A 13,786-nucleotide genomic window follows, 5' to 3' on the forward strand; every position below is an offset into this window, starting at 1 on the left:
GTCCTTGCACCTAGAGATAAGGGAGTTACTACTTTAGGTCAAACTGACAAGGACGATGATTCTGAAGGCCATTAGTATCCAGAGGATGCAGTTCGAAGCTGTGCACCAGCAGTTACCATGTGCAAATCTGCAATTTGAGAAGGCTTGTGGTATGTATGTGTGTGAACGACAGAATGCAAGAGCTTCTTTACTCTTATATTTAATGTATTTTTGTGTTGCTTCCTATCTGTGCAGCACTTGAGTTAAACTGTTGTGAAGAGAAGAAAATGCTGTTCGCTGAATTCATTTAACACAGCAGAACAGCAGATCCCTTTTCTGTTTACAACAAATAGAACTGACTGCATTACAACAACAGTCTATCTTCTCATTTCAGCTTATTATGTAGAAACAGCAGAAAGAAATAACAAGAAAAAAATTCTCTTCAGAATGGCGAAAGAGAAAAGGGCCAAGTTGACAAAATGTGGCATGTATTGATTGTTTAAGGCTGTCATCTTGTAAATAAAATGGAAGTTGGCAGTTCATAACAGTTAAGCAGTCTGCAGATTGGGTACACATGTGACAACTAAAATGTAACTCAGTCTCTACTTGTACAGATGTTTACATTCTTATATTTTCTATGACTTTGTCACTTTCACACTGGATTGTAATTTTTCTTTGTTTCATATAGTGCCTGGTAAAGGTGCATGCTGTTAATATTACTATACAAAATAAACATCGATTGATTTATTGTTTTAATTAGCAGGGCTAATTTAACAAAATACACCTTAAGTAATCCATCTCCTTTATTTAAATATTATCTAATCAACAGCATGAGGCACTCTAATTATGTACATCCTGAACACATCTTTGTTGAAGTAAAGAGTGAGGTTATCAAAAAGTCAGTCACCCTAACACAGGGTCACAGAGCTGGAGACACACGGTCTGCTGGAGCCAATCCCAGCCAACACAGGGCGCAAGGCAAGAACAAATCTCGGGCAGGGCACACACACACACCGTGGACAATTTAGGATCGGCAATGCACCTAACCTGCATGTCTTTGGACCGTGGAAGGAAACCGGAGCACCCGGAGGAAACCCACGCAGACACGTGAACATGCATCTCCACACAGGGAGGATCCGGGAAGCGAACCTGGGTCTCCTAGCTGCAAGGCAGCAGCGCTACCACTGCACCACCCACTTGGCAAATCAAATATTAATTTTGTTAGATCTTAGTGCAGCATTTGTCACCATTAGACATGACATTCTACTATCCAGAATGGAGAACATTCTGGGTATCTCTGGGGAGAATATGCAAACTCCATTCAGGGAGGACCTGGGAAGTGAACCCAGTCTCCTTACTGCGAGGCAGCAGCACTACCACTGCGCCACTGTGCCGCCCTTATCAAAAAGTTTCAGTCTAAATCTAAAAAAAAGACATTCCGTGGCTCTAATGTTGCAATTAGCGTAAAGTTACCTCCTGTATACTAAAATATATAAATTACAAGTTTCTATAATTTTTGATTTGTACTGTATGTTTTTTAATCTGGAACCTAATGAAAATGAGTGATGAAGAAACACATATTGTGCTATTGTTGATTTTCTGAACTAGGAAAAGGATACTCCTGTACCAAACAATGATCAATACAATTTTATATATATCTCTCTATTATCATAAAAAAAAAATCCTGGGACGAGATGAGACTTTTTAGCCTGGGACAAGACATCTGGCAAGAGATTTAGCCACGCCCAGGGCTGGAAATAAAAGACAAAGAGTAGATGACAAAGTAGAACGTCGTAAAGAATTCAAAAACGTTGGCGCGATACACATGCACAGCAAGTTAGAGATAATGGAAATACTAAAATTCGAATGTCTCAAAAAATGATAGTAAAGATCTCTTTAGCACTAACAAACAGAAATTATTACTCTGTGAAATAACTGATCAGTGACAAGAGATCGAATATATTGTTCAGATTTAAACTTTAAGTCGGAGACTTGTAGATCGTCTAATTCGTGTTGTCATCAGGGAAAAGTAGTGTTTCTTCCCAATGAAGAGGCATATCCGTGAGAATTAAAAGATTTGTTGTTTGGTGAAAGTGAAATTCACAAACGCACACGGCAGAGACGCAAAGCCCGCTAGTAAAAAAAATAATTAAAAAAGAGAATTGGTGATCAACACTACTTCTCTACTGACCACACATAGTACAGACCATACTACACACAGCATAAGTATAAAAGTATTGTTTATATATTTGTATTACAGTAATGAAAATATCACATAAATATCACACAGATAATAAATAACCCTTGAGCAATGCCATCCTCAATATGTAACCCATATGAAAACACCACAAAAATAAAACACACAATCAAAAACAACCAATTTGTAATGAAAAAATGAAAATTTAATCAAGATAAAATCTGATTATATGGAATAGTGGACATACTATTTGTCAAGATAAAAAAGAACTAAAAATGAGTAGGGAATACTCTGGGCATACAAGCTTTATTCCAAGTAATCAAAAAAATCCTGGAAGACTTTGCCATACTAAGGTTGACTTTTCCTCTTGTACTGTACATCTGTTTCAGCTATAACTCTTCTTTTCCACAAAACCACCAGTTTTCCATTCCTATCACCACTGTATTTATCACTTCCCATTTGTGCCTGGACTCTTTGTGGACTGTCCCCTTACTGACACCGCATGTTTCCAATTCATCCTTTCCTTTCATTATTATGGCTGCAGGCATCATAAGCAATCAGATGATTAGAAAATGCACATGTCAAAAGAAAACAACAGGTGCAGACATGCTGTGGAACTATTTATTCTTATGACCATTGCTACAAAACCTTCCATATTCATTCTTGTCTAGTCAATGTGTTCCAGAACCAGTCTGCTTGATTTACCATATCAGAATGTGGACTGCATTGTGGCATGACATCTCTTAAACATACCCCAAGGTCTGGCCCTCCTTGAACACTGAGAAATTATTTTCGCTAAGGTGTGAATTCTAAAGACAGTTGAAGCTTGACATATGAGAGATAGCAGACATCATCAGGATTAGTTATGGCTCATTTACATCCAATAACAATCAAACTTTAGCAATGCCTATGCATGCTTGGCACCAGAATGTTGAATGTTGAAATGATGCATAAGGGGTTTTTTAACACTGAACTGTAGATGGTTGAATCTGCACCACTAGTTATTTTATCAGACCTATGAAATCCTCCTCCCATTCAGCACTTATCCATTCCAAGATGGATAGGTCCAGTGCTGTCAAATATAGGCATTGGCACTCAGCAACCCTGAACTGGTTTAAACTGGTTCAGTAATTGTTGGATGACAAGCTGTTGGAGATGACCTACCAGTCCATTGTGGTCACTGTTCTGAACAAAACAATTAGAAATGCAAGGTGCATTAAATGACTCACCCTGGCCTCATTAATGGAATTGACAGAAAATCTGATAAGGTAAAAATTAAAGGCTACTATGACAAATGATATACATCCTCTCCATGATATTTTGTTCTGGAGCACCTTTAACTACTTGCTCCTTTCATGTGTTGGAGTTCTTAGTTTATAGTCCTCCAAACATTGTGCTTAAGTGCCTCCAGTTTGCTTTAATTCTCCCTGAGATGTGTCTAGAATACATGATTGGAGTCCCCTTGTGGCAAACTGAATTGATTGGACATCATCTAGAATGGCACACACCTGTGTATATAAGTTCCCAAAATTAACACTCATGTCAGCACAAAAACCAAGCCATGAGGACCAAGGAACTGCCTGTAGACGTCTGCAATCAAATTATGGTGAAACGTGGATCAAAACAAGGGGATAAAACCATTTCTAAAGTTTTCAGTGGTCCCAGGAGCACAGTGGCATCAAAAATTTTGAAGTGGAAGAAGTCTGAAAGTTTGAAAAGGATGACCATTTCAGCAGTACTGGTAGGGTGGCTAGACAGAAGCAACTCTTGAGTATAACTCATATGACAGTTTAATGGACTCTGAGAACATAAGGAAAAGATTCTCAAGTGTGACAAGACACAAATTTAACTCTTTTGGCCGAACTTTAAGCACTATGACTGGTGAAGACCAAGCATTGCTCATCGCTTGCCTAATACCATTGCAACAGTGTAGCAGGGTGGTGGCATCATGCTATGGGGATGCTTCTAAGTGGCAGGGACAAGAAGACTGGTGTGAACTGATGGAAGGATAAATGCAGCCAAATACAGAGAGGTCTTTGAAGAAAACCTGCTCCAGAGTTCACGTGACCTCAGACTGGGGTGATGGTTCACCTTTCTGCACGACAAAAACCCAAAGCATACAGCCAAGATAATGCTGGAGTGGCTTCAAGAGAAATCTGCAAAAGCCCAGAATTAAACCCCATAGACTATCTGTGGAGAGACCTGAAGATGGTAGTTTTCAGATGCTTCGTATTCAATCTGTCAGAGCTTAAGAGGACTTGACAGGGGCACTCTTCCCAAATTCAGGTGTTCATAGCTTGTAGGGAGTTACCTAAGAAGATTCAAAGTTGGAACCTCCAAAGGGGCTTCTGCAAAGTACTAAATGAAGGGTCTGGATACTAATATGAATGAGAGATTACAGTTTTTGATTATTAATAAATTTACAAACCTTTTTCAAAACATTTTCACTTTGTCATTATAGGTTATTCAGTATAGATAGATAGGCAAAGGTGCCAAATTTATCCATTTACAATTAAATCTGCAGCACAGTAAAGCATGCAGAAAGTGAAGGGGCGTGAATATTTTCTGAATCCACTATCTATCTATCTATCTATCTATCTATCTATCTATCTATCTATCTATCTATCTATCTATCTATCTATCTATCTATCTATCTATCTATCTATCTATCTATCTATTGTCACACATGCACATGGGAGGCAGCTAAAGGGCTCTAAAGAGGGTAATTGCATGTCGGACCAGGGAGTGGCACAGACCCTTTTTCTCTTCCTCCTGTAGACCAATTATAGAAATTCTGCTGTGTCCAATGACACCACATCCAGTTCTGGGACCAATGATGTTACTTCTGGTTCTGAGCCCGATAACATCACTTCCCCTACCCGGCTTTAAAAATGCCATTTTGTCTATTATAAATCAGTTCAGTTGTGAACTCAGGTCTATAAAGAGATACTGTTGATTTTTGTCTTTGCTTACAGACAAAACTTCAAGTATACAGTGGGGACTACCTCAAACCTGTTGTGTTCTTCGTATCTATCTATCTATCTATCTATCTATCTATCTATCTATCTATCTATCTATCTATCTATCTATCTATCTATCTATCTATCTATCTATCTATCTATCTATCTTTTTTTGTTTTTTTAGCATGTAGAATGATGCCACCTGCCGTTACAAAATAGTGCAAAAGAGTTTGATTTTAATTTAGGATTTTAAAAAATCCTTTTAATTTACTCTAAAATAATTCATATGTTTTTTTTCCATTTTTAGGTGAAAAAAATTTTTTCAAACCCTTTCAGGATACCAAGCTAGAGTCTTTAGTCAGAACAGACTCCATAAGTAATGCTCTTATAAAATTCAGAACTCCAAATGTAGGCAATAAGGAAAAGCATGTGTTTTTAATTCCTTGACAATGGAAAGTTGACACTCATGAACCAAGGAAACAACCAGAGATCCTACATACAGTGGTGTGAAAAACTATTTGCCCCCTTCCTGATTTCTTATTCTTTTGCATGTTTGTCACACAAAATGTTTCTGATCATCAAACACATTTAACCATTAGTCAAATATAACACAAGTAAACACAAAATGCAGTTTTTAAATGATGGTGTTTATTATTTAGGGAGAAAAAAAATCCAAACCTACATGGCCCTGTGTGAAAAAGTAATTGCCCCCTTGTTAAAAAATAACCTAACTGTGGTGTATCACACCTGAGTTCAATTTCCGTAGCCACCCCCAGGCCTGATTACTGCCACACCTGTTTCAATCAAGAAATCGCTTAAATAGGAGCTGCCTGACACAGAGAAGTAGACCAAAAGCACCTCAAAAGCTAGACATCATGCCAAGATCCAAAGAAATTCAGGAACAAATGAGAACAGAAGTAATAGAGATCTATCAGTCTGGTAAAGGTTATAAAGCCATTTCTAAAGCTTTGGGACTCCAGCGAACCACAGTGAGAGCCATTATCCACAAATGGCAAAAACATGGAACAGTGGTGAACCTTCCCAGGAGTGGCTGGCCGACCAAAATTACCCCAAGAGCGCAGAGACGACTCATCCGAGAGGTCACAAAAGACCCCAGGACAACGTCTAAAGAACTGCAGGCCTCACTTGCCTCAATTAAGGTCAGTGTTCACGACTCCACCATAAGAAAGAGACTGGGCAAAAACGGCCTGCATGGCAGATTTCCAAGACGCAAACCACTGTTAAGCAAAAAGAACATTAGGGCTCGTCTCAATTTTGCTAAGAAACATCTCAATGATTGCCAAGACTTTTGGGAAAATACCTTGTGGACTGATGAGACAAAAGTTGAACTTTTTGGAAGGCAAATGTCCCGTTACATCTGGCGTAAAAGGAACACAGCATTTCAGAAAAAGAACATCATACCAACAGTAAAATATGGTGGTGGTAGTGTGATGGTCTGGGGTTGTTTTGCTGCTTCAGGACCTGGAAGGCTTGCTGTGATAGATGGAACCATGAATTCTACTGTCTACCAAAAAATCCTGAAGGAGAATGTCCGGCCATCTGTTCGTCAACTCAAGCTGAAGCGATCTTGGGTGCTGCAACAGGACAATGACCCAAAACACACCAGCAAATCCACCTCTGAATGGCTGAAGAAAAACAAAATGAAGACTTTGGAGTGGCCTAGTCAAAGTCCTGACCTGAATCCAATTGAGATGCTATGGCATTACCTTAAAAAGGCGGTTCATGCTAGAAAACCCTCAAACAAAGCTGAATTACAACAATTTTGCAAAGATGAGTGGGCCAAAATTCCTCCAGAGCGCTGTAAAAGACTCATTGCAAGTTATCGCAAACGCTTGATTGCAGTTATTGCTGCTAAGGGTGGCCCAACCAGTTATTAGGTTCAGGGGGCAATTACTTTTTCACACAGGGCCATGTAGGTTTGGATTTTTTTTTCTCCCTAAATAATAAAAACCACCATTTACAAACTGCATTTTGTGTTTACTTGTGTTATATTTGACTAATGGTTAAATGTGTTTGATGATCAGAAACATTTTGTGTGACAAACATGCAAAAGAATAAGAAATCAGGAAGGGGGCAAATAGTTTTTCACACCACTGTAGAGTTAGTGGCATAAAATGAGGTCTGCCCAAGCCAGTAATGAGGTTATTATAAACTGGCATAGAGTACATGTCAACTTCTTTATTAACTGAAGGTTTGATGCCATCAAAGGTCAAAGACTTTGTGATGTTTTCATGTTCTTGTCTTTTATTCTCAGTTTTTCTCCACGTTTTAGAGATGTACATGTTAGGTTACCGCCAACAAGACACCATGTTCATAAATGACTACCTGACAACTCCAAAATGGTTTGCCTATCGGTTAGAATTGAATGGTCACCGTTGGCACCTCACTTGGAAGGCGACTCCAAGTTCAGTCCATGAGGGCATTTCCACCACAAGCATGAACGGTGACAGCCTAATCTTCAATGCAAGCATTGCACAGCTTTTTGAAGAGAATGGCAATTTGGAGAGCAATGTGGTCATGTCAATGTGCTTAAGGAGGTGCCCATGTGGTCTGGCTTGACTCCAAGGATTGACCTGTATGTGGAAACTCGGATGTATACAACTGAAAACCTTTCACTGCAATGCAAAACTTGTACAAATATCTGGACACATTTAGAATAAAAACACGATAGCAGATTGTGTAACTGTCTGTCCTTTTGATGAGTGAATATCAGCAGTTCTGTTTCTACTTTCAGATGTTCATCACCATGTGCTGCTGTTTTTGTTTTGTTTTGTTTTATTTGTTTTTTTTTTCGGTCTGTTACTATTTTTATTTTTGTTTATTTTCCATTATACAAATTTGACTGAAGCTTTATTTAAAAAAAATGGTTTGAAGAATGTTTAGTGTAGTGTGTGGGGGGACAGTATGTGGGGGCTTTTTGGTTTAGTGGCATCCAGTAAACCTCTGAATCCTTGTAACCTAATAGCTACATTAATGTGTGTGGAGTGTGGGGGTCTTGTGATGGACTGGGGTTCCATTCAAATGTGACTCCCATTGCACCACGGATAGCAGACATCTTTCTACAACTCTGACGTGCATACTGTGAGCTAAAAGTGACTGGAGGAACGCTCTAACAGCTAAAGAAAGCTGCTGTAGAAGTGTGATGTGCTTAGTCAGAACATTTCTGTATTCATGGCAGTTCAATTTATTTTTATATAGTGCATGTTCAATGCGCTGCAGCAAGTTCAAAGGTAAAATACAATTGTAAAGTTTACAAATTTTTAATTAGATGATGTTTTACATATAAGATACAAATTTGTTTAAATACACAACATAACAAACTTATTAACTCCTTATGCCTTAAGGGGTTTTTGGCATTATTGCACTTAAATTACAGACCCAAAAATGAATGTTTAATATTCTGATTATGTAATAGAGGAGCTGCAGATGGCAGCAGAATAGGTAGTATAGCACTTCAAGTTTAAAGAAAAGTATTTATAAACTGAATAAAAACCTTTGTTTATACCAATATCAACTGCAACCCCTATTTCCAAAAAAGTTGTTACAGCGTGTAAAATTTAAATAAAAACAGAATGCAGTGATTTGCAAATCTCATAAACCCATATTTTATTCACAAGAACACAGAAAACATATTAAAAGTTGAAAGTAAGACATTTTACTATTTCATGAAATATATTAGCTCATTTTGTATTTGATGGTAGCAACACGTCTCAGAAAAGTTGGGATGGGGGCAACAAAAGGCTGGAAAAGTAAGTGGTACTAAAAAGAAACAGCTGGAGGAACATTTTACAACTAATTCAGTTAATTGGCAACAGGTCAGTGCATGATTAGTTATAAAAAGAGCATTTTAGAGAAGTAAAGATGGGCAGCGGTTCACAAATCTGAAAAAGCTATGTCTACAAATTGTGGAACAATTTCAGAATAATGTTCCTCAACGTCAAATTGGGAAGACTTTGAATATCTCTCCATCTACAGTGCGTAATATCATCAAAAGATTCAGAGAATCTGCAGAAGTCTCTGTGTGCAAAGGACAAGGCCGAAAATCATTATTGAATGCCTTTGATCTGCGGGACTTCATTAAAAACTGGCCTGATTCTTCACATAGTTCACTGCAAATGCAGGTTAAAGCTCTATCATGCAAAGAAGAAGCCATATGTGAACATGATTCAGAAATGCCTTTGTCTTCTGTGGGCCAGAGCTCATTTGAAATGGACTGAGGCAACGTGGAAAACCGTTCTGTGGTCAGACAAATCAAAATTTGAAATTCTTTTTGGAAAACATGGACGCCATGTACTCTGGACTAAAGAGGAGAGGGACCATTCGGCTTGTTATCAGTGCTCAGTTCAAAAGCATGCATCTCTGATGGTATGGGGGTACATTAGCGGCTATGGAATTGGCATCTTGAACATCTGGAAAGGAACCATCAATGCTGAAAAGTATATACAGGTTTTAGATGCAAGATATGCTCCCATCCAGATGATGTCTTTTTCAAGGAAGGCCTTACATATTTCAGCATGACAATGCTAAAACGCATACCACATCTCTTACAACAGGATGATTTCATAGTAGAGGAGTCTGATTGCTGAATTGGCCTGTCTGCAGTCCAGACCTTTCACCAACTGAAAACAGTTGGCGCATCATGAAACAAAAAATACAACAAAGAAGACCCAGGACTGCTGAGCAGAATGTCAGAAAAGAATGGGATAACATTCCTCTCACGAAGGTCCAACAACTGGTCTCCCTAGTCCCCAGACATTTACAGACTGTTATGAAAAGAAGAGGGGATGCTACACAGTGGTGAACATTGCCCTGTCCCAACTTTTTTGAGATGTGTTGCTGCCATTAAATTCAAAATGAATTTCTCAGTTTAAACGTTTGATATGTTTTCTATGTTCTATTGTGAATAAAAAATAGGTTTAAGAGATTTGCAAATCATTGCATTCTGTTTTTATTTACCTTTTTTATCTACTTTTATTTATTTATTTTATACAGTGTCCCAGCTTTTTGTGGAATTGGGGTTGTAAACAAAACACAAACATGTGCTGCTTTAGGGATTTCTGTCCAAAACAACTAAAAACAAAAACTGACATTTTACGATTCACAACCCTGGAATCAATTTTCTTTTGTGCCCCAATCTGTCAGCTGCCACTGTGCCGAGTTTAGATGTCATATCCTATAGCATCGTAAAGTTGTTTGTCACTCCTTTTGGAAACATGTTGTGTCCCTCTTTGTAAAATTTTAGTCTCTTGCACCTAGACAATCTCCCAAAACATTAATTGCAATTGCAGTTGTATTTTTTTTTATTTTTTAGAACACACATAAACAGACACACTATATATCACTCTGAAGCAACAAGTAACCAATTCACAACTCAGTATTTATAATTATGTAGTCTTACAAATCTTTACCTGCGGTGGGCTGGCACCCTGCCTGGGGTTTGTTCCTGCCTTGCACCCTGTGCTGGCTGGGATTGGCTCTAGCAGACCCCCGTGACCCTGTGTTAGGATATAGCGATTTGGAAAATGACTGACTGACTGACTGACAAACCTTTACTGTGCTGGATTACGTTACCAACAGAGATACGCCAGGCTAACACTGTAGAGCAGAGCTGTTCAATTACAATTTCAGTTGGGCCAAATTTTAAAAACCAAAGAATTTAGCTGGGCCAGACATTTTCAGCAGATGGTAAACAGCAGGTAAAGACAAATCTTAAACCAACATGAATGTATTGAAAAAGAAGTAATATTTAGTCATTGTTTCACTTAAATTTGGTCACATCTTACACAGACACCTCAAAAAGTGCATTAAAAAAATATAATCTATGATTGAACAGAATCTGAGGTAGTAGCAATACTTTGTTTTCACTTTTGAAATAAAAAAATATACATTTTGATCATATCTTACCCAGACGCATCTCAACCTGCATGACATTTTAAAAAGTGCAAAATACTGGCAATAACATTTGTTTCCCTTTTGAAATGAAATAGATATTTTGATCATATGTGATCGGACATCAAGGCTGGGAGACCTTTTTAAGAAACAGGGCCTGTTAAAGCCCACTGAGGCATTCCTTGTGTGATTTTTGGGTTATAAAAGAAAGAAATTGTTGTTGATGTTACCACCCAAACAGTACTCCAGCCTTCCACCCTGCATGCATTAAAAAAAAAGAAATAAAAACTTGTAATGTTTTCATATAAACGGTACATTAGCTGAACACAATGAGAGTATTATTAGGAGTACTGCTGCTGGGCATATAAAACTGATCCCTGTGCGCTGGCCACACAGTACTGCCAAGCTAACTTGCATGCATAATCAGCCACGTGCCCAGCAACAATCACAAAAGAACCCTTAAAGACTTTATGTTTTGGTGGGTAATTTTTTTGTTAAGAAGGAGCTAAAATATGGAAGGTAAATGGCATTTTTATATTTTTTCTGAATTGGTTAATTCTGTCGTTGCAATATTTTGCTAAGTGTTAATTGAGATTTGCTCCTTGTGGCTTTTTTGACCGCTGTATTAATCTGTACATGTAACTTTGCCATTTTCCTACACATTAGTACTTTGTTGGTGTTTTCTAATTGTGGTCGGTGTTGTATGTTGTTCTCTGCAAGATAAGTTAGTGCATGCTCTACGGACAGAGATGCAAAGAAAGTCCTTGCGGGCTACTGCATTGGGTTTCCTTTCATTTTTTTTCTTTTTTGAGTATCATTAGTTCTTGCTAGAAGAACTCCACATGTGTTTTCTTTCCCATCTCTAATTAACTAAAAAACATACAGCTGGCAATTTCAAAAACATGTGACCCAATAACACAATGTAGAATTTTAGCAAATTCAATATTTAGCACATCTTGATGACGATTTTTTATCTATGCCAGCTGCCTATTCAAACAAATTTGTTTAATTCAATTATAAGTTCACAGGGCGCCATAACAATACAGGAACTGAATTTGAATCGGTTGCTAGTTTTCCTAAGAATCCATTCATATGTATATACATATTTTTTTCTTCAGGAACAATTTAGTATGACCCATTGATGCAATTAATTCCTAAATAAATGCCAAAGGGGAGAGGATCCGTCAAAACCCTGGCCACACAAAAAGTCAAAAAATGCCTTTCCTGACTTAGGGGCCAGCAAGGAAACTGACCCACCAAATGCTCCACAAAATAAGTAATAAGCTTCCCTCAGTAATAACTAAAATGTTAAACAGTTAAAATCTGTTCTACTCCATGTTGTGACAAGGCAAGTTGGAGTGAAACAGAAGTTTATTTTTTCTTTCCAGAAACAAAAAGAAAAAAGAACAAGGCGTCACAAAAACAGATTTTCTCCTAAGCCCCTACAGCATCCACTGTGATTCTCCTTTTTTAATGACACATTTAACTTATTACATATAAAACTATTTACAATATATTATTCAGATTTTCCAGAGAAAACTATATACAATATACTTAGCCTTACCTGTATTTCTAAGTTTGAATGAGTGCCTGTTATAGGTGACAGTCTGAGGTACATTGTTTAATAATTTAGATTTAGTGCATTTACATTAATAAATATTATTATTTTACTTTGAATTAATGCCTTTATTGCTGTGAGTCAAACAGTGAATCAGAGGTGGGGACTGAAGTAACAATCCTGAGGTTTAAAGTTCAGCTGCTTAGCCACTACATCACTCTGAATACCTAAATACGCGTAAGAATCTGCACCTGTACTCATTTGAAGAGCACTATATAAAGAATAAATTGAACTGCTTATCACTCAGTTCAATAGAATCACTCCTTAACCATTCTACAATCCACTACATTGCACTTATAAGTTAAAAATAATAACATTTTAGGTAATACAGGTTGGACTTTAAGTCTTTGTAATTTAGCTGTTCAGGAATGACTGGCTGCAGTAGTTTTGTGCTGCGTATTGTCATGCTCACTGTCGTCACAGCACACATCTGAGTGTATATGTTTTACAGTCCTTCCTTTGTGCTCAGCAGGTGCCTAATGGTTTCTGTGGTATATCTGTCGTTCTGCAATGTGCACATCATAAGTGTTCAGTTTAACTAGTTATAAAGGAATTAGGCATACCTATCATAAGAGACCCAGGAATGATGAATGTTCTTAAGAATAAATAACATCCTGAGAGAGTATTGTAGAACAATATATACAGCTGGCAAAAACCTAACTCAAAAACTAATTGCTTTCTGGATAACATAAATCTTCTAAAAAAAAAAGTAGCAATCTGAAATAATAAATTTATTGTAGTGCTGTACCGGTACAGAGTAACAATGGATTCCTGCTCTTTACATCACTCTTTTAGTTAGTTCACCTTTCTTAAAAGGTGTTGCCACACTAGTTGGAAGTCATGTGACTTTGGTAGGCTTTTTTATAGACAGCCCTGCAACTGCTCAGTCAAATGATGGAATGCCAACTCATACTGTTGTTGACTTATCCTCAGGCTGATGCAACTTGTCAGCTCCATTACATAGCCCTTACAAAGCTGCTCTCCCCAGTGACCACTTCTAACTCTTTACAATGTCATAAACACTTTTCACAATACTAGAGTGGTCTTGTGGATGGTAACAAAGGTATATTATGTTGTCTGATGGCCCAACAGAGATTTTGAGTTTTGCATTGTCCAGCAAAG

This window comes from Erpetoichthys calabaricus, chromosome 6 (genome assembly GCF_900747795.2).
Source record: "Erpetoichthys calabaricus chromosome 6, fErpCal1.3, whole genome shotgun sequence".
NCBI lineage: Eukaryota > Metazoa > Chordata > Cladistia > Polypteriformes > Polypteridae > Erpetoichthys > Erpetoichthys calabaricus.